Source organism: Procambarus clarkii, chromosome 84 (assembly GCF_040958095.1).
Source record: "Procambarus clarkii isolate CNS0578487 chromosome 84, FALCON_Pclarkii_2.0, whole genome shotgun sequence".
Lineage (NCBI taxonomy): Eukaryota > Metazoa > Arthropoda > Malacostraca > Decapoda > Cambaridae > Procambarus > Procambarus clarkii.
Genome location: NC_091233.1, coordinates 22,076,693 through 22,096,796, shown reverse-complemented (window position 1 = coordinate 22,096,796; position 20,104 = coordinate 22,076,693). Strand labels below are relative to the sequence as shown.

General features: G+C 39.0%; 1 protein-coding gene across 7 annotated transcripts in view; it reads right to left on the bottom strand.

The window, feature by feature from the left end:
* LOC123774890 (polyhomeotic-like protein 2) overlaps positions 1-8,204 on the bottom strand; it is a 136,320-nt gene extending 128,116 nt beyond the window's left edge. For 5 of the 7 annotated variants that reach the window (XM_069316616.1, XM_069316625.1, XM_069316622.1 and 2 more), the window contains exon 1: positions 8,035-8,204. The gene's annotated coding sequence lies outside the window, so the exon portion shown is untranslated. The remainder of the gene's footprint in view (positions 1-8,034) is intronic. The other 2 variants (XM_069316621.1, XM_069316623.1) reach the window with 1 other exon arrangement.
* Positions 8,205-20,104: the final 11,900 nt, after the last annotated feature.

Below are 20,104 nucleotides of genomic sequence, written 5' to 3'. Positions count from 1 at the left end.
TTTTATTGCAGTTATGACAGCTGTTTTCTTAAAGCAAGGTTCAGCTTATATAATTTGAGCTGTATTTTTTAGAATACAGAAATGAAAATTCTTAAAATGCATTCAGAACATATTAGGCTATTTTTAATATTACATTTGTGGAAAAGTGACTGATAACAAAATGTATTAATAGAACATTATGGGTTATTGTAACAATTGTAAACCTATATAGGTTTACAATTGCTACAATAACCTACAACCTATAACCTGTTGTAGGTTATACCCTATAACCTTACAGACCTATATTCATAGACAGCATTATTACCATCCTAACAATCATTCTCCCTGCAACACTAACACCACCATCACTGGCCATTCATCCCTAGTGTCATCATCCTGGTTGATACCTGGTTGAGGTTGATCTCATCCCTTGTGTGTTCAGTATGGCCCAATAACCAGGAGACGCCTGGAGAGACCAGGCTGTAGGGACGTTGATCTTCAGAACCAATGCAAGGCTAGTAAGGAAGGTCTCACCCCAAATTACTTCCCAGCCACATCGGAAAGAAAACAAAATTTCTTTCTGTGAAGGAACAGACAAAAACAGTGAAGGAACTGGTGACGAAAGTGAGATAAAGGGAGGTGATAGAGAATGACTTATGTGTGTGAGAAACTCTTTACAGCCACTCCATAAAAAATCTAACCTTTTAGCCTAACCAGAAACGTAGCAACCCAATCAACCAACCTAACCTATAGAGTTCAATGCATACTTGTGTAAAGGAGGAAATGTATGTGTTTATCTCTCAGAATGTTTGGTAATATGTTTATTGCTTGTGATGTGTGTCTATGTATGTATTAACACGGTGTACTGAACGGGGTGAGAATAGCTTGAGCTACCTCATCCCTTTGTGTGTATTTTACCTCAATAAACTTATTTCAATTTCAGTTCAATGCATAGAAATCGTGAATATTTGAACACAAATTAATTTCAGAAGCATACCACCAGACTATTCCCAGAGCCATGTAGTATGATTTACACGTAGAGGCTACAGGAATTAAACCTCACATCCCTGAAGAAAAGGAGTATTAGGGTAGACATGATTACCACATACAAAATTCTCAGGGTAACTAATGAGAGTAAATAAGGACAGACAATTTACAATGAGTGGTACTCTAACAAGGGGACACAGGTTGAAATTGAGTACTCAAATAAAAATTTTTACTGTCAGAATAGTAAACAAATGGAATGCATGAAAAAGCAAGATGTTAAGAGGCATGCACAGTTTCAAATATACATATGATAAAGAGCCCAATAAGCTCAGGAATTTATATACCAGTTCACTTGATAGTTGAAAGTAGAACCAAAGACCGAAAGCTAAACCTCCCTCCCCTGCCCCCCCCCCCCACTGCAAGCACAATTAAGTGGTTACATCACCAACACCCCACCCCTTTCACCCCCATTCTTTTCTCATCCCCCCATATCACCCCCCTCTCAGCCATCAATGCAACTCGGCACCTTACAGCCTACCTTAGCCTAGGCTAATCTTGCTAATAATAATTTATAAATCATCATAGATTAGGAATAAATTTGGTTTAATTTTGTACTGTATATGCTAATGGTTTGCATGTCACAAATAATTTGCATTTAATTTATTCAGTGTTGCTAGCTTGTATTATCATACAATATACAAGTCATATATACATCTACCATACAATGAGCACCATACTCGCTACCCTCCAAGAACCTTCACACTACTACCCATATATATGGCATATATAAGGACGCAGCTAAAAAAAATTTTTATAGCAATTACACTGCAATCAGTATTTTTCCATCTTATCTCGTGCATTATTTTTCATTAAAACCTGAGGCCTATGCTCATCTATGAATGAATGAATCAACTATCTGCTGCCTTCTCAATGCATCAATATTTGGTACTGTATTTATTTAATTTGTTGCATAATTATTGAAGTTTATTCACATTCATTTTATCACATGTCATCTTTGTGCAATGACTATTTGTAATGTTAAGATTCATGGGGCTATATTATTGTAACTTATCATTATATAGTAATTGTCCTGCAGGTGGCTACTAGCTGGTGGCTATCCTGCAGGTGGCTACTAACTGGTGGCTGCCCTGCAGGTGGCTACTAACTGGTGGCTGTCCTGCAGGTGGCTACTAACTGGTGGCTGTCCTGCAGGTGGCTACTAACTGGTGGCTGTCCTGCAGGTGGCTACTAACTGGTGGCTGTCCTGCAGGTGGCTACTAGCTGGTGGCTGCCCTGCAGGTGGCTACTAGCTGGTGGCTGTCCTGCAGGTGGCTACTAGCAGGTGGCTACTAGCTGGTGGCTGCCCTGCAGGTGGCTACTAGCTGGTGGCTGTCCTGCAGGTGGCTACTAGCTGGTGGCTGCCCTGCAGGTGGCTACTAGCAGGTGGCTACTAGCTGGTGGCTGCCCTGCAGGTGGCTACTAGCTGGTGGCTGTCCTGCAGGTGGCTACTAGCTGGTGGCTGTCCTGCAGGTGGCTACTAGCAGGTGGCTACTAGCTGGTGGCTATCCTGCAGGTGGCTACTAGCTGGTGGCTGTCCTGCAGGTGGCTGTCCTGCAGGTGGCTACTAGCTGGTGGCTGTCCTGCAGGTGGCTACTAGCTGGTGGCTGCCCTGCAGGTGGCTACTAGCTGGTGGCTGTCCTGCAGGTGGCTACTAGCTGGTGGCTATCCTGCAGGTGGCTACTAGCTGGTGGCTGTCCTGCAGGTGGCTACTAGCTGGTGGCTGCCCTGCAGGTGGCTACTAGCTGGTGGCTGCCCTGCAGGTGGCTACTAGCTGGTGGCTATCCTGCAGGTGGCTACTAGCTGGTGGCTGCCCTGCAGGTGGCTACTAGCTGGTGGCTGCCCTGCAGGTGGCTACTAGCTGGTGGCTATCCTGCAGGTGGCTACTAGCTGGTGGCTGCCCTGCAGGTGGCTACTAGCTGGTGGCTGCCCTGCAGGTGGCTACTAGCTGGTGGCTATCCTGCAGGTGGCTACTAGCTGGTGGCTACTAGCTGGTGGCTGCCCTGCAGGTGGCTACTAGCTGGTGGCTGCCCTGCAGGTGGCTACTAGCTGGTGGCTATCCTGCAGGTGGCTACTAGCTGGTGTCTGCCCTGCAGGTGGCTATCCTGCAGGTGGCTACTAGCTGGTGGCTATCCTGCAGGCACTGTTCTGTTATTACTATATAAATGACAGTTGTAATAATATTAGTCTTATTAATTCAACATTAATTAAAACATCCCTCCCCCCCCCCCCTGCTTCCTCAACATCTCCTCTCCTCCTACTCTAAGAGTTTCTTGCCTAACTGTTATTGTTTCAAATCGATGCGTAGGCTTAGTTCAGCACCTGAGTTAAGAATAACAAGTCCTGTATTGTGTACAAAGTAACTGCCTTTGGGGCCCTTAGGACAAAACAACTGAATGAGTGGTTCAAAATGTAAACAAATGCATGAAGACAACTTTTATCACAATATGTTATGATTTATGAAAGTTAAATTATGCATAGTTTTTCAGTGGAATATAATGGGGTGCCATATTCCTATACTTATATTATATGATATATGTCAATTTTCACAGTACAAATTTTTTTTTAGCACCATGTGTGTATGTGGATCATACAAATGGCAAACGAGGTGTAACACCCATGACCTCCCCCCCCCCTTAGAGTTCACACCCAGGGAAGCCTTCTCCAAGAGGTCAGCCCAGATGACCTCCGGATTATCTTGCATGTTGATTAAAAAAATTCCTGGGTTAGTCTTAGTCAGCATAGTTTCAAGTATATAATATTTCGTGATACTCTTGTCAAACATTGCAATGGAAATTAGACTCCAGATTCTTATGTGTAAACATCCATGGATCTCCCCCTTTTGGCCAGGTCAGAGGTCAGTCACACACGTAATTAATAACTCCTCTCTTGAAGAGTGTATGGTGAATGTCAAACAAGTTTAATGAAAATTCTTGAGTGCTTATACACGTGTGGCCGATCTCTTACATTCTTGGGGTAGGTAGCAACAGAAAGTCTCCCCCTCCCCCCCTGTTGAGTTGTATATAGAGGTTCTGTAGGGACTTAAGAAGAGGAGAGTGCCGGACACCGGGGCCCAGAGAGGTTGTGGAGAACATCGGGAGGTGACAGAAGGAGAGACAGAGGTCTTAAGGTACTGTGTGTGGTCTCTGAGGTTTTGTTCCATGTCCAAATTTCTTAACTTTTTGCCAGTGTTAGAGTAGGATTTATAAGTGGTGATTGACATAATTTTGGTCTCAATAAACTCATGTTAAATTTCCCGTCTGTGTCAATTGTTGAATCCTCTTAGCCTTTTGGATATAGTGGCTGACAACCGTTTTCATAATTAATGACAGTCATAGAAAGAACTCTCCAAGTCAAGCAATGTTTCTTGCCTCGTTGCTTGATATAGTCTCAATGGTCAAAGGCAGATGGTGGCAGCATATTTTATCCTGTGTTAGCATTTCCTTGTTGGCAGTGTACCTTTTAGCTCCGGTGTAACCATCATATGTCAGCTCATAACAGTGTTACCAAGTGCAACCGATGGGGAAGTGTTACTCAGGATAAGTAGTGTTTACATTATTAGTTTAGTATCCATTATAGTGGCGTTCCATTAGAGTGGTGTTACAAATGGTACATATACATTGGTGGTGTTACAGAGGAAAGGTACAGTACATGCCTGTACCATTTAACTGGTTACAGAGCTTGGCTCTATTCAACAGATGCAGCCCAAGTCCTGCTTTATAAAGATGGTCTGACTCAAATACCATTAATTCCCATTACATAAAGTAACAGAGCATCATGAAACTTAACAATTCTGCCTTACTTTTAATACAGGAGGAAAAAATATGCCAACCAAGACCAGTGGACCTGAACACACATCTGGGCCACAGTGATGGACCTGAACACACACATCTGGGCCACAGTGGACCTGAACATAACATCTGGGCCACAGTGATGGACCTGAACACACACATCTGGGCCACAGTGATGGACCTGAACACAACATCTGGGCCACAGTGGACCTGAACACAACATCTGGGCCATAGTGGACCTGAACATAACATCTGGGCCACAATGATGGACCTGAACACACACATCTGGGCCACAGTGGACCTGAACACAACATCTGGGCCATAGTGGACCTGAACATAACATCTGGGCCACAATGATGGACCTGAACACACACATCTGGGCCACAGTGGACCTGAACACAACATCTGGGCCATAGTGGACCTGAACATAACATCTGGGCCACAGTGATGGACCTGAACACACACATCTGGGCCACAGTGGACCTGAACATAACATCTGGGCCACAGTGATGGACCTGAACACACACATCTGGGCCACAGTGGACCTGAACACACACATCTGGGCCACAGTGGACCTGAACACACAACATCTGGGCCACAGTGGACCTGAACACAACATCTGGGCCACAATGATGGACCTGAACACACAATATCTGGGCCACAGTGGACCTGAACACAACATCTGGGCCACAATGATGGACCTGAACACACAACATCTGGGCCACAGTGGACCTGGGGCCTGACGGCTGAGTGGACAGCGCTCGGCATTCGTAGTCCCAAGGGGTCCAGGTTCGATCCCCGGAAGAGGCGGAAACAAATGGACATGTTCTTTCACCCTCATGCCCCTGTTCACCCAGCAGTAAACAGGTACCTGGTAGTTAGACAGCTGTTACGAGTTGTTCTTACAGGGGTTGAGCTCTGCTCTTTCGGCCGCCTCTCAACTGTCAATCAACTGTATCTACTAACAACATATTTTTTTTCCCTAACACACCCAGGAAGCGGCTCCGTAACAACTGTCTAACTCCTAGGTACCTATTTACTGCTAGGTAACAGGGGCATCAGGGTGAAAGAAACTGGCCATTTGTTTCTGCCTGGTCCGGGAACGAACCCAGGGCCACAGAATTACGAGTCCTTCGCGCTGTCCACTCAGCTACCAGACCCCATACCCATTCCATGAGTGGTAGTGCAGGATGGTAAGTACAGCTGACAGTCACCACTGAAGTCAGCTAGAGTGGTGAGTACAGCTGACAGTCACCTCTGAAGTCAGCTACAGTGGTGAGTACAGCTGACAGTCACCACTGAAGTCAGCTACAGTGGTGACTACAGCTGACAGTCACCACTGAAGTCAGCTACAGTGGTGACTACAGCTGACAGTCACCACTGAAGTCAGCTACAGTGGCGAGTACAGCTGACAGTCACCACTGAAATCAGCTACAGTGGTGACTACAGCTGACAGTCACCACTGAAGTCAGCTACAGTGGTGACTACAGCTGACAGTCACCTCTGAAGTCAGCTACAGTGGTGACTACAGCTGACAGTCACCACTGAAGTCAGCTACAGTGGTGACTACAGCTGACAGTCACCACTGAAGTCAGCTAGAGTGGTGACTACAGCTGACAGTCACCACTGAAGTCAGCTACAGTGGTGAGTACAGCTGACAGTCACCACTGAAGTCAGCTACAGTGGTGACTACAGCTGACAGTCACCTCTGAAGTCAGCTAGAGTGGTGACTACAGCTGACAGTCACCACTGAAGTCAGCTACAGTGGTGACTACAGCTGAGTCACCACTGAAGTCAGCTACAGTGGTGACTACAGCTGACAGTCACCACTGAAGTCAGCTAGAGTGGTGACTACAGCTGACAGTCACCTCTGAAGTCAGCTACAGTGGTGACTACAGCTGACAGTCACCACTGAAGTCAGCTACAGTGGTGACTACAGCTGAGTCACCACTGAAGTCAGCTTGAGTGGTGACTACAGCTGACAGTCACCACTGAAGTCAGCTACAGTGGTGACTACAGCTGACAGTCACCAATGAAGTCAGCTATCAACACTGAACCAGCCTATATACCTTCTCTATCCTCCATAGACATAATTAAGTGATCTGTTAAACATATAGTTCAGTTACTTATTGAACAATCAACCACTGAAGGCGACTGAAGTGATTTAAAAAAATGCTAACCTAACTTACATACGGAAATACATATAGATTTACGTCTGTCCTACATAAATAGTGTTGTTATATGTGTTTTTGACACACATATATGGGTGATGACATATCACTATGTGTGTCAGGCGAAGCTAAGCTTGCTTCTAGTCAGGGACCTGTCAATGTATGTGTGTTCTTCACATGTATATGTGTTCTTCACATGTATGTGTTCTTCACATGAAATGTATGTGTGTTCTTCACATGTATATGTGTTCTTCACAAGAAATGTATGTGTGTTCTTCACATGTATATGTGTTCTTCACATGAAATGTATGTGTGTTCTTCACATGAAATGTATGTGTGTTCTTCACATGTATATGTGTTCTTCACAAGAAATGTATGTGTGTGTTCTTCACATGTATATGTGTTCTTCACATGAAATGTATGTGTGTGTTCTTCATGTATATGTGTTCTTCACATGAAATGTATGTGTGTGTTCTTCACATGTATATGTGTTCTTCACATGAAATGTATGTGTGTGTTCTTCACATGTATATGTGTTCTTCACATGAAATGTATGTGTGTGTTCTTCACATGTATATGTGTTCTTCACAAGAAATGTATGTGTGTGTTCTTCACATGTATGTGTTCTTCACGTGAAATGTATGTTCTTTGCATGAAATGTGAGTTCTTCACATATAATGTATGTATATTCTTCACATGTAATGCATCTGTGTGTTCTTCACATGTAATATATATGTATTCTTCACATGTATTTCAGCCCACATGGATATGTATAGATGTATAGCGAGCCACACACACAGATTAGGTGAGTACACACATGCTTTATGATGAGCTCCCTCAGAGTAGACAGAGACTAAAGGAGACTCGATAGATATAACCGGTCGAGGAAGGAGGGGGGGAAGGGGGAGAGTTAGGGGGGATAACACCCCCCATAAACCCCCCCTAACTCCATGGAGACCCCCTTGCCCCTCCCAGCCTCCCCCGGCCACCGACAATGGCCTCGACCGGGCCAGGCCAGGCGTGGGGTGGTGGCCAGAGGCCGCTGGTACCTTGACTGGTGTGGCCAAGATGGAGGGTGGTGGCCCGCTGCCTCACTGGTCGGCCTGGCCGCCCATGGTCGTCGTCGCCACGACAGCACCGCCACTAGTATATGTAAAAATCCACAGTGAGTCCCGCCAGCGCTTTACTTTCCACAAGAGATCGAGAGAAACTGAGGAGCGACGGGCGAAATTCCCATCATCCCCCCCCCCTCTCGTGCACAGCCCCTCGCGCCTGATTGGTGGGTTTTTAATAATACCGACCAATGGCAAGCCGAAGATGGCTCGGAAGTCGTGTGGGAACGAATAGGCGCCTCCCACTGCGGTGACGTCACGTAGGGGCGGAGCCTGGGCCCACGCTCTCCAAGACCCTTCGTCTGGTTTGGACTTTATAATGAAATTGTCTGGGGCCGTTCCTAAAAATCCCCATTTTATTCTTGAGTTTTGTGTCGTTCTGTTAATATAGCAAATGTCTGCTTCTCTTATTGGTGAAGTTGTACTAAATGAAGTAACGCCGTGAAAGGAACACAGAGATAGAGTTTGAGAAAAGAGGATGGTAGTTTTCAGGTACGGGTCCTAACGCTTGCGAGTTGGTTAGCGGGTGCGTGGCCAGGCGGGAGGCGCCGACCAATCAGCACGCGGCTCACGACGCGCACTCCAGAAATACTCGTGGCTATAATTGCACGGCGGGGGAAATGGAGTCGCCGGGTTCCGATCCACGCAGTGCTTTTTTTGTATTCCTTCACCCTGGCTTCCCCAACCACATATTAATGATCCGCCCCGCGTCTAGTAATGGCAGGTGGTATAGCCTAACACATCCTTCCATTAGTGCTGAGCCTCCTCCGATGTTGCCAGCTGCCAAACACTGCCATCAGTGGAAGCTGCCAACACGTGCCAGCACCACCGGCCAGCGAGGTATGGCAACACAGAGGCTGGTAGTTGCCACGTGTCGCCATAAGGACCCGCGGCCAAGCGCGAGCATCAACAAGCAATTCCCGAGGCCCCTTAATAGCCCATCAGCCGGGGTGCCTCTGGCGCCACCACCACGCTCCAGCTGCCATACTATGGCGACATGCCTCCCTCTCCCCCTACAATTTCCCCATTACCCACTCCCCCTTTGTATATAATATGAACAGGTGAACACGACCTCACGACCAAGAACACGCAAATAACATCCCCGAATCCATCACATGATCACACACTAATGGATTCTAATTACTAGGTTCTAATTACTTAGAAATATTTTAATAATGAACTTATAAGAGGATTTCTAACTTGTGTTTTAGTAACCCTTGTTTAACTTATACTTAACACTGGACTTACCTGTCATTAACACACTTCACCTAGGATTAATACACTAAACCTGTAATTAACATCTTAGACATGTAATTAAAACACTATTATTGACACTCCGGACCCGTAATTAGCACACTAGACCTGAAATTAGCACACTAGACCTGAAATTAGCACACTAAACCTGAAATTAGCACACCAGACATGAAATTAGCACACCAGACATGAAATTAGCACACTAGACATGAAATTAGCACACTAGACATGAAATTAGCACACTAGACCTGAAATTAGCACACTAGACCTGAAATTAGCACACCAGACATGAAATTAGCACACTAGACATGAAATTAGCACACTAGACCTGAAATTAGCACACTAGACCTGAAATTACCACACCAGACATGAAATTAGCACACTAGACCTGAAATTACCACACCAGACCTGATTTTTTTTTTTAACACACGACCTGAAATTAGCACACTAAACCTGAAATTAGCATACTAGACCTGAAATTAGCACACTAGACCTGAAATTAGCACACTAGACCTGAAATTAGCACATTTGACCTGAAATTAGCACACTAGACCTGAAATTAGCACACTAGACCTGAAATTAGCACACTAGACCTGAAATTAGCACATTTGACCTGAAATTAGCACACTAGACCTGAAATTAGCACACTAGACCTGAAATTAGCACACTAAACCTGAAATTAGCACACCAGACATGAAATTAGCACACTAGACATGAAATTAGCACACTAGACCTGAAATTAGCACACTAGACCTGAAATTAGCACATTTGACCTGAAATTAGCACACTAGACCTGAAATTAGCACACTAGACCTGAAATTAGCACACTAGACCTGAAATTAGCACACTAGACCTGAAATTAGCACACCAGACATGAAATTAGCACACTAGACCTGAAATTAGCACACTAGACCTGAAATTACCAAGCACACTAAACCTGAAATTAGCATACTAGACCTGAAATTAGCACACTAGACCTGAAATTACCACACTAGACCTGAAATTACCACACTAGACCTGAAATTACCACACTAGACCTGAAATTACCACACTAGACCTGAAATTACCACACTAGACCTGAAATTACCACACTAGACCTGAAATTAGCACAATAGACCTGAAATTAGCACACTAAACCTGAAATTCGCACAATAGACCTGAAATTAGCACACTAGACCTGAAATTACCACACTAGACCTGAAATTAGCACACTAAACCTGAAATTAGCACACTAGACCTGAAATTAGCACACTAAACCTGAAATTAGCATACTAAACCTGAAATTAGCACACTAAACCTAAAAAAACCACACTACACCTAAAATTAACACACTAGACCTAAAATTAATACACTAGACCTAAAACTAGCATACTAGACCTAAAATTAACACACAAGACCTAAAATTAACACACCAGACCTAAAATTACCACACTAGACCTAAAATTAACACACTAGACCTAAAATTAATACACTAGACCTAAAACTAGCATACTAGACCTAAAATTACCACATTAGACCTAAAACTAGCATACTAGACCTAAAATTAAAACACTAGACCTAAAAAAGTACACTAGACAAAATTAGCACACTAGACCTATAATTAGGACACTAGACACTCAAATTAGCACATTTAACACTAAAATTAGCACACTAGACACTAAAGTTAGCACTTGACACTAAAATGATCATATTAGAGTTAAAATTAGCACACAAGACCTAAAATTAGCACACTAGACACTACAATTAGCATACTAGACCTAAAATTAGCAGACTAGACACTACAACTAGCACACTAGTCTCAAAAATTAGCATACTAGTCACAAAAATTAGGACATTAGGCACAAAAATTATCACACTAGACACTAAAATTAGCACCCTAGACCTAAAATTAGCACACTAGACACTAAAATTAGCACATTATACACAAAAATAAGCACACTAGACACTATTATTGGCACACTAGACACTAAAATTAGCTCACTAGACACTAAAATTAGCACACTAGGCACTAAAATTAGCAAACTAGACACTAAAATTAGCACTAGACACTAAGATTAGGACACTAAACACTAAAATTAGCACACTAGAACCTACAATTAGCACACTAGACTTAAAATTGGCACACTAGACACTACAATTAGAACACTAGGCACTACAATTAGCACACTAGACACTAAAATTAGCACCCTAGACACTAAAATTATCACACTAGACACTAAAATTAGCACCCTAGACACTACAATTAGCACACTAGACACTAAAATTAGCACCCTAGACACTAAAATTAGCACACTAGACACTAAAATTAGGACACTAAACACTAAAATTAGCACTAGACACTAAAATTAGCACACTAAACACTAAAATTAGCACTGGACACTAAGATTAGCACACTAAACACTAAAATTAGCACACTAAACACTAAAATTAGCACACTAAACACTAAAATTAGCACTAGACACTAAAATTAGCACACTAAAGACTAAAATTAGCACACTAGAACCTACAATTAGCACACTAGACCTAAAATTAGCACTAGACACTAAAATTAGCACACTAGACACTAAAATTAGCACACTAAACACTAAAATTAGCACACTAGAACCTACAATTAGCACACTAGACCTAAAATTAGCACACTAGACACTAAAATTAGGTAATCAGACACTAAAATTAGCTCAATAGACATTAAAATTACCACACTAGACACTAAAATTAGCACACTAGACCCAAAATTAGCACACTAGACACTAAAATTAGCACACTAGACACTAAAATTAGCACACTAGACACTAAAATTAGCACACTAGACACTAAAATTAGCACACTAGACACTAAAATTAGCATATTAAACACTAAAATTAACGCGCTACTCACAAAAATTAGCACATTAGCCACTAAAATTAACTCAGTAGACTTAAAATTAACACTCTAGACACTAAAATTATCACACTATACGGAAAATAAACACACTAGACCAAAAATTAGCACACTAGACACTAAAATTAGCTCACTAGACATTAAACTTAGCACTCTTAGACACTAAAATTAGCTAACTAGACCTAAAATTAGCACATTAGACACTAAAATTAGCACCCTAGTCCTAAAATTAGCACACTAGACACTAAAAGATACCAAATACCTAGATACCAAAACTAGCACACTAGACACTGAGATTAGCACACTAAACACTAAAATTAGCACACTAGACACTAAAATTAGCACACTAAACACTAAAATTAGCACACTAGACCTAAAAATAGCACACTAGACACTAAAATTAGCACCTCAGACACTAAAATTAGCCCACTAGACATTAAAATTAGCAAATTAGACACTAAAATTAGCTCACTAGACACTAAAATTAGCACACTAGGCACTAAAATTAGCACACTAGACACTAAAATTAGCACAGTAAACACTAAAATTATCACACTATACGGAAAATAAACACACTAGACCAAAAATTAGCACACTAGACACTAAAATTAGCTCACTAGACATTAAACTTAGCACCCTAGTCCCAAAATTAGCACACTAGACACTAAAATTAGCACACTAGACACTAAAATTAGCACACTAGATACTAAAATTAGCCCACTATACACTAAAATTAGCCCACTAGACACTAAAATTAGCACACTAAACACTAAAATTAGCACACTAGACCTAAAATTAGCACACTAGACACTAAAATTAGCACCTCAGACACTAAAATTAGCCCACTAGACATTAAAATTAGCACTCTAGACACTAAAATTAGCTAACTAGACCTAAAATTAGCACATTAGACACTAAAATTAGCACCCTAGTCCTAAAATTAGCACACTAGATACTAAAATTAGCCCACTATACTCTAAAATTAGCCCACTAGACACTAGGATTAGCACACTAAACACTAAAATTAGCACACTAGACACTAAAATTAGCACACTAAACACTAAAATTAGCACACTAGACCTAAAATTAGCACACTAGACACTAAAATTAGCACCTCAGACACTAAAATTAGCCCACTAGACATTAAAATTAGCAAACTAGACACTAAAATTAGCTCACTAGACACTAAAATTAGCACACTAGGCACTAAAATTAGCACACTAGACACCAAAATTAGCACAGTAAACACTTAAATTATCACACTATACGGAAAATAAACACACTAGACCAAAAATTAGCACACTAGACACTAAAATTAGCTCACTAGACATTAAACTTAGCACCCTAGTCCCAAAATTAGCACACTAGACACTAAAAGCAGCACACTAGACACTAAAATTAGCACACTAGACACTAAAATTAGCACACTAGATACTAAAATTAGCCCACTATACACTAAAATTTGCCCACTAGACACTAAAATTAGCAAACTAAACACTAAAATTAGCACACTAGACCTAAAATTAGCACACTAGACACTAAAATTAGCACCTCAGACACTAAAATTAGGCAACTAGACATTAACATTAGCAAACTAAACACTAAAATTAGCTCATTAGACACTAAAATTAGCACACTAGGCACTAAAATTAGCACACTAGACACTAAAATTAGCACCCTAGACACTAAAATTATCACACTAGACCTAAATTTAGCACACAAGACACAAATTAGCACACTAGACACTAAAATTAGCTCATTACACACACTAAAAGAACACACTAGACACGAAAATTAGCACACAAGACACTAAAATTAGCTCATTTGACATTAAAATTAGCACACTAGACACTAAAATTAGCACATCAGACACAAAAATTAGCTCACTAAACATCAAAATTAGCACACTAGACACTAAAATTAGCAAACTAGACACTAAAATTAGCATACTAGACACTAAAATTAGCACACTGTATTAAAATTAGCACACTAGACACTGAAATTAGCACACTAGGTACTGAAATTAGCACACTAGACACAAAAATTAGCATACTAGACACTACAATTAGCACACTAGACACTAAAATTAGCATACTAGACACTAAAATTAGCACACTGTATTAAAATTAGCACACTAGACACTGAAATTAGCACACTAGGCACTGAAATTAGCACACTAGGCACTAAAATTAGCACACTAGACACTAAGATTAGGACACTAAACACTAAAATTAGCACACTAGAACCTACAACTAGCACACTAGACTTAAAATTGGCACACTAGACACTGAAATTAGCACACTAGACACGAAAATTAGCACACTAGGCTCTAAAATTAGCACACTAGACACTACAATTAGCACACTAGACACTAAAATTAGCATACTAGACACTAAAATTAGCACACTGTATTAAAATTAGCACACTAGACACTGAAATTAGCACACTTAGAAACTGAAATTAGCACACTATACACTAAAATTATTTCACTAGACACTAAGATTAGGACACTAAACACTAAAATTAGCACACTAGAACCTACAACTAGCACACTAGACTTAAAATTGGCACACTAGACTGAAATTAGCACACTAGACACGAAAATTAGCACACTAGGCTCTAAAATTAGCACACTAGACACTACAATTAGCACACTAGACACTAAAATTAGCATACTAGACACTAAAATTAGCACACTGTATTAAAATTAGCACACTAGACACTGAAATTAGCACACTTAGAAACTGAAATTAGCACACTATACACTAAAATTATTTCACTAGACACTAAAACTATCACAATAGACTTAAAATTAGCACACTAGACACTAAAAACAGCACACTACTCTAAAATTAGCACACTAGACACTAAAATTAGCATTATAGACACTAAAATTAGCACACTGTATTAAAATTAGCACACTACACTAAAATTAGCACATTAGACTTAAAATTAGCACACTAGTCTTAAAATTAGCACCCTAGACTCTACAATTAGCACACTAGACCTAAATTTAGCACACAAGACACAAATTAGCACACTAGACACTAAAATTAGCACATTACACATTAAAAGAACACACTAGACACGAAAATTAGCACACTAGACACTAAAATTAGCTCATTTGACCTTTAAATTAGCACACTAGACACTAAAATTAACCCACTAGACACTAAAATTAGCACACTAAACACAAAAATTAGCACACTAGACACTAAAATTAGCACACTAAACACTAAAATTAGCACTTCAGACAGTAAAATTAGCTCACTAAATGCTAAAATTAGCATATTAGACACTAATATTAATGCACTAGTCACAAAAATTAGCACATTAGCAACTAAAATTAACACAGTAGACTTAAAAGTAGCACAGTAGGCACTAAAATTATCACACTATACATAAAATAAACACACTAGACCTGAAATTAGCACACTATACATAAAATAAACACACTAGACCTAAAATAAACACACTACACCGAAAATAAACACACTAAACCTAAAATTAGCACATTAGACTTAAAATTATTACACTGGACATAAAATTAGCACATTAGACCTAAATCTGGAACGCAATACATTAAAATTAGCACACTTAACACTAAAATTAACAAATTAGACACTAAAATTAGCAAATTAGACACTAAAATTAGCACATTTAACAATAAAATTAGCACACTACACTAAAATAAGCACACTACACTAAAATTAGCACACTAGACACTAAAATTAGCACACTTAGACACTGAAATTAGCACACTACACACTAAAATTAGCAAACTAGACACCATAATTAGCACACTTAGAAACTGAAATAAGCACAGTAAACACTAAAATTACACACACTAGACACTAAAATTAGCACACTAGACACTAAAATTAGCACACTAGACACTAAAATTAGCACACAAACACCAAAATAAGCACACTTAGACAATGAAATTAGCACACTAGACACGAAAATTAGCACACTAGACACTAAAATTAGCACACTAGACACTACAATTAGCACAGTAAACAAAATTAGCAGACTTAGAAACTGAAACTAGCACACTATACACTAAAATTATTACACTAGACACTAAAACTACCAAACTAGACTTAAAATTAGCACACTAGCCACTAAAATTAGCACACTAAACGCTAGAATTAGCACACTAGACACTAAAATTAGCATTTATAGACACTAAAATTAACACACTGCATTAAAATTAGCACACTAGAGACTAAAATTAGCACACTTCACTAAAATCAGCACACTAGACCTAAAATTAGCACCCTAGACACTACAATTGACACACTATACCTAAAATTAGCACACAAGACACAAATTAGCACACTAGACACTAAAACTAGCACATTAGACACTAAAATTAGCACACTAGTCACAAAAATTAGCACACTAGTCACAAAAATAAGCACACTAGACACTAAAATTAGGACTCTAGTCCTAAAATTAGCCCACTAAACAATAAAATTAACACACTAAACACTAAAATTAGCACACTTGACACTAAGATTAGCACACTAAACAATAAAATTAGCACACTAGGCACTACAATTAGCACACTAGACCTAAAATTAGCACACTAGACACTAAAATTAGCACACTAGACGCTAAAATTAACGTACTAGTCACTAAAATTAGCACACTAGACCTAAAATTAGCACACTATACACTAAAATTAGCACATCAGACACTAAAATTAGCTCACTAGACATTAAAATTAGCACACTAGACATTAAAATTCGCACACAAGACACAAAAATTAGCTCATTAGACATTAAAATTAGCACAGCAGACGCTAAAATTAACGTACTAGTCACTAAAATTGGCACAGTAGACTTAAAATTAGCACACTAGACACTAAAATTAGCTCACTATACCTAAAATAAACACACTAGACACTAAAATTAGCACACTAGACACAAAAATTAGCACACTAGTCACAAAAATAAGCACACTAGACACTAAAATTAGGACTCTAGTCCTAAAATTAGCCCACTAAACAATAAAATTAACACACTAAACACTAAAATTAGCACACTTGACACTAAGATTAGCACACTAAACAATAAAATTAGCACACTAGGCACTACAATTAGCACACTAGACCTAAAATTAGCACACTAGACACTAAAATTAGCACACTAGACGCTAAAATTAACGTACTAGTCACTAAAATTAGCACACTAGACCTAAAATTAGCACACTATACACTAAAATTAGCACATCAGACACTAAAATTAGCTCACTAGACATTAAAATTAGCACACTAGACATTAAAATTCGCACACAAGACACAAAAATTAGCTCATTAGACATTAAAATTAGCACAGCAGACGCTAAAATTAACGTACTAGTCACTAAAATTGGCACAGTAGACTTAAAATTAGCACACTAGACACTAAAATTAGCTCACTATACCTAAAATAAACACACTAGACACTAAAATTAGCACACTAGACATAAAATTAGCAAAGTAGACCTAAATCTGGCACAGTATACATTAAAATTAGCACACTAGACATAAAATTAGCACACCAGACCTAAATTTGGCACACTATACATTAAAATTAGCACACTTAACACTAAAATTAATATACTAGACTCTTAAACTAGCACACTAGACCTAAAAAAAGCACACTCGTCACTAAAATTAGCACACTAGACATTAAAATTAGCACACTAGACCTAAAATTAGCACACTCTACACTAAAATCAGCACACTAGACACTAAAATTAGCACACTAGACACTAAAATTAGCACACTAGACATTAAAATTAGCACAATAGACACTAAAATTAGCACACTAGGTACTAAAATTAGCACACTGCATTAAAATTAGCACACTAGATACAAAAATTAGCACACTAGATACTAAAATTTGCACACTAGATACTAAAATTAGCACACTAGATACTAAAATTAGCACACTATACACTAAAATTAGCACACTATAATCTAAAATTAGGACACTAGACACTAAAATTAGGACACTAGAAACTAAAATTAGCACGTTAGACACTAAAATTAGCACACTAGACACTAAAATTTGCACACTAGACACTAAAATTAGCACACTAGACACTAAAATTAGCACACCAGACACTAAAATTAACACACTAGATACTAAAATTGGCACACTAGACACTAAAATTAGCATACTAGATACTAAAATTAGCACACTAGATACTAAAATTAGCACACTAGATACTAAAATTAGCACACTAGACACTAAAATTAGCACACTAGACACTAAAATCAGCCCAATAGACACTAAAATGAGCACACTAGACACTAAAATTAGCACACTATACACTAGAATTAGCACACTATACACTAAAATTACCACACTAGACACTAGAATTAGCACACTATACACTAAAATTACCACACTAGACACTAGAATTAGCACACTATACACTAAAATTACCACACTAGACACTAGAATTAGCACACTATACACTAAAATTAGCACACTATACACTAAAATTAGCACACTATACACTAAAATTAGCACACTATACACTAAAATTAGCACACTAGACACTCGAATTAGCACACTATACACTAAAATTACCACACTAGACACTAGAATTAGCACACTATACACTAAAATTAGCACACTAGACACTAGAATTAGCACACAAGATAATAAAATTAGCACACATGATACTAAAATTAGCTCACTAGACATTAAAATTAGCACACTAGACACTAAAAATAGCACACTAGACACTAAAATTAGCACACTAGACATAAAATTAGCAAACTAGACCTAAATCTGGCACAGTATACATTAAAAATAGCACACTAGACATAAAATTAGCACACTAGACCTAAATCTGGCACACGATACATTAAAATTAGCACACTTAACACTAAAATTAATACACTAGACTCTAAAATTAGCACACTAGACACGAAATTTATTACACTAGACACTAAAATTATCACACTAAACTTAAAATTAGTACCACTAGACACTAAAATTAGCACACTAGACACTAAAATTAGCACACTAGACACTAAAATTAGCACACTAGACACTAAAATTAGCACACTAGACACTAAAATTTGCACACTAAACACTAAAATTAGCACACTACATTAAAATTTGCAGACTAGAGACTAAAATTAGCACACTACAATAAAATTACCACACTAGATACTAAAGTTAGCACTAGACTCTAAAATTAGTACATTACACTTAAAATTAGTACACTAGACACAAAAATTAGCACCCTAGACACTACAATTAGCACACTAGACCTAGTATTAGCACACTAGACACAAAAATTAGCACATCAGACTCTAAAAGTAGCTCACTAGACATTAAAATTACCACACTAGACACAAAAATTAGCACACTAGAAACTAAAATTAGCACATTAGACACAAAAGTTTGCATCCTAGACACTAAAATTAGCACACTAGACACTAAAATTAGCACACTAGACGCTAAAATTGACACACTAGTCACTAAAATTAGCACACTAGACCCAAAATTAGCACACTAGACACTAAAATTAGCAAACTAGACCTAAAATTAGCACACTAGACCTAAAAATAGCACACTAGTCACTAAAATTAGCACACTAGACACTAAAATTAGCACACTAGACCTAAAATTAGCACACTCTACATTAAAATCAGCACACTAGACACTAAAATTAGCACTATAGACACTAAAATTAGCACACTAGACATTAAAATTAGCACATTAGACACTAAAATTAGCACACTAGGTACTAAAATTAGCACACTGCAATAAAAGTAGCACACTAGACACTAAAATTAGCACACTAGACCTAAAATTAGCACACTAGACACTAAAATTAGCACACTAGACACTAAAATTAGCAC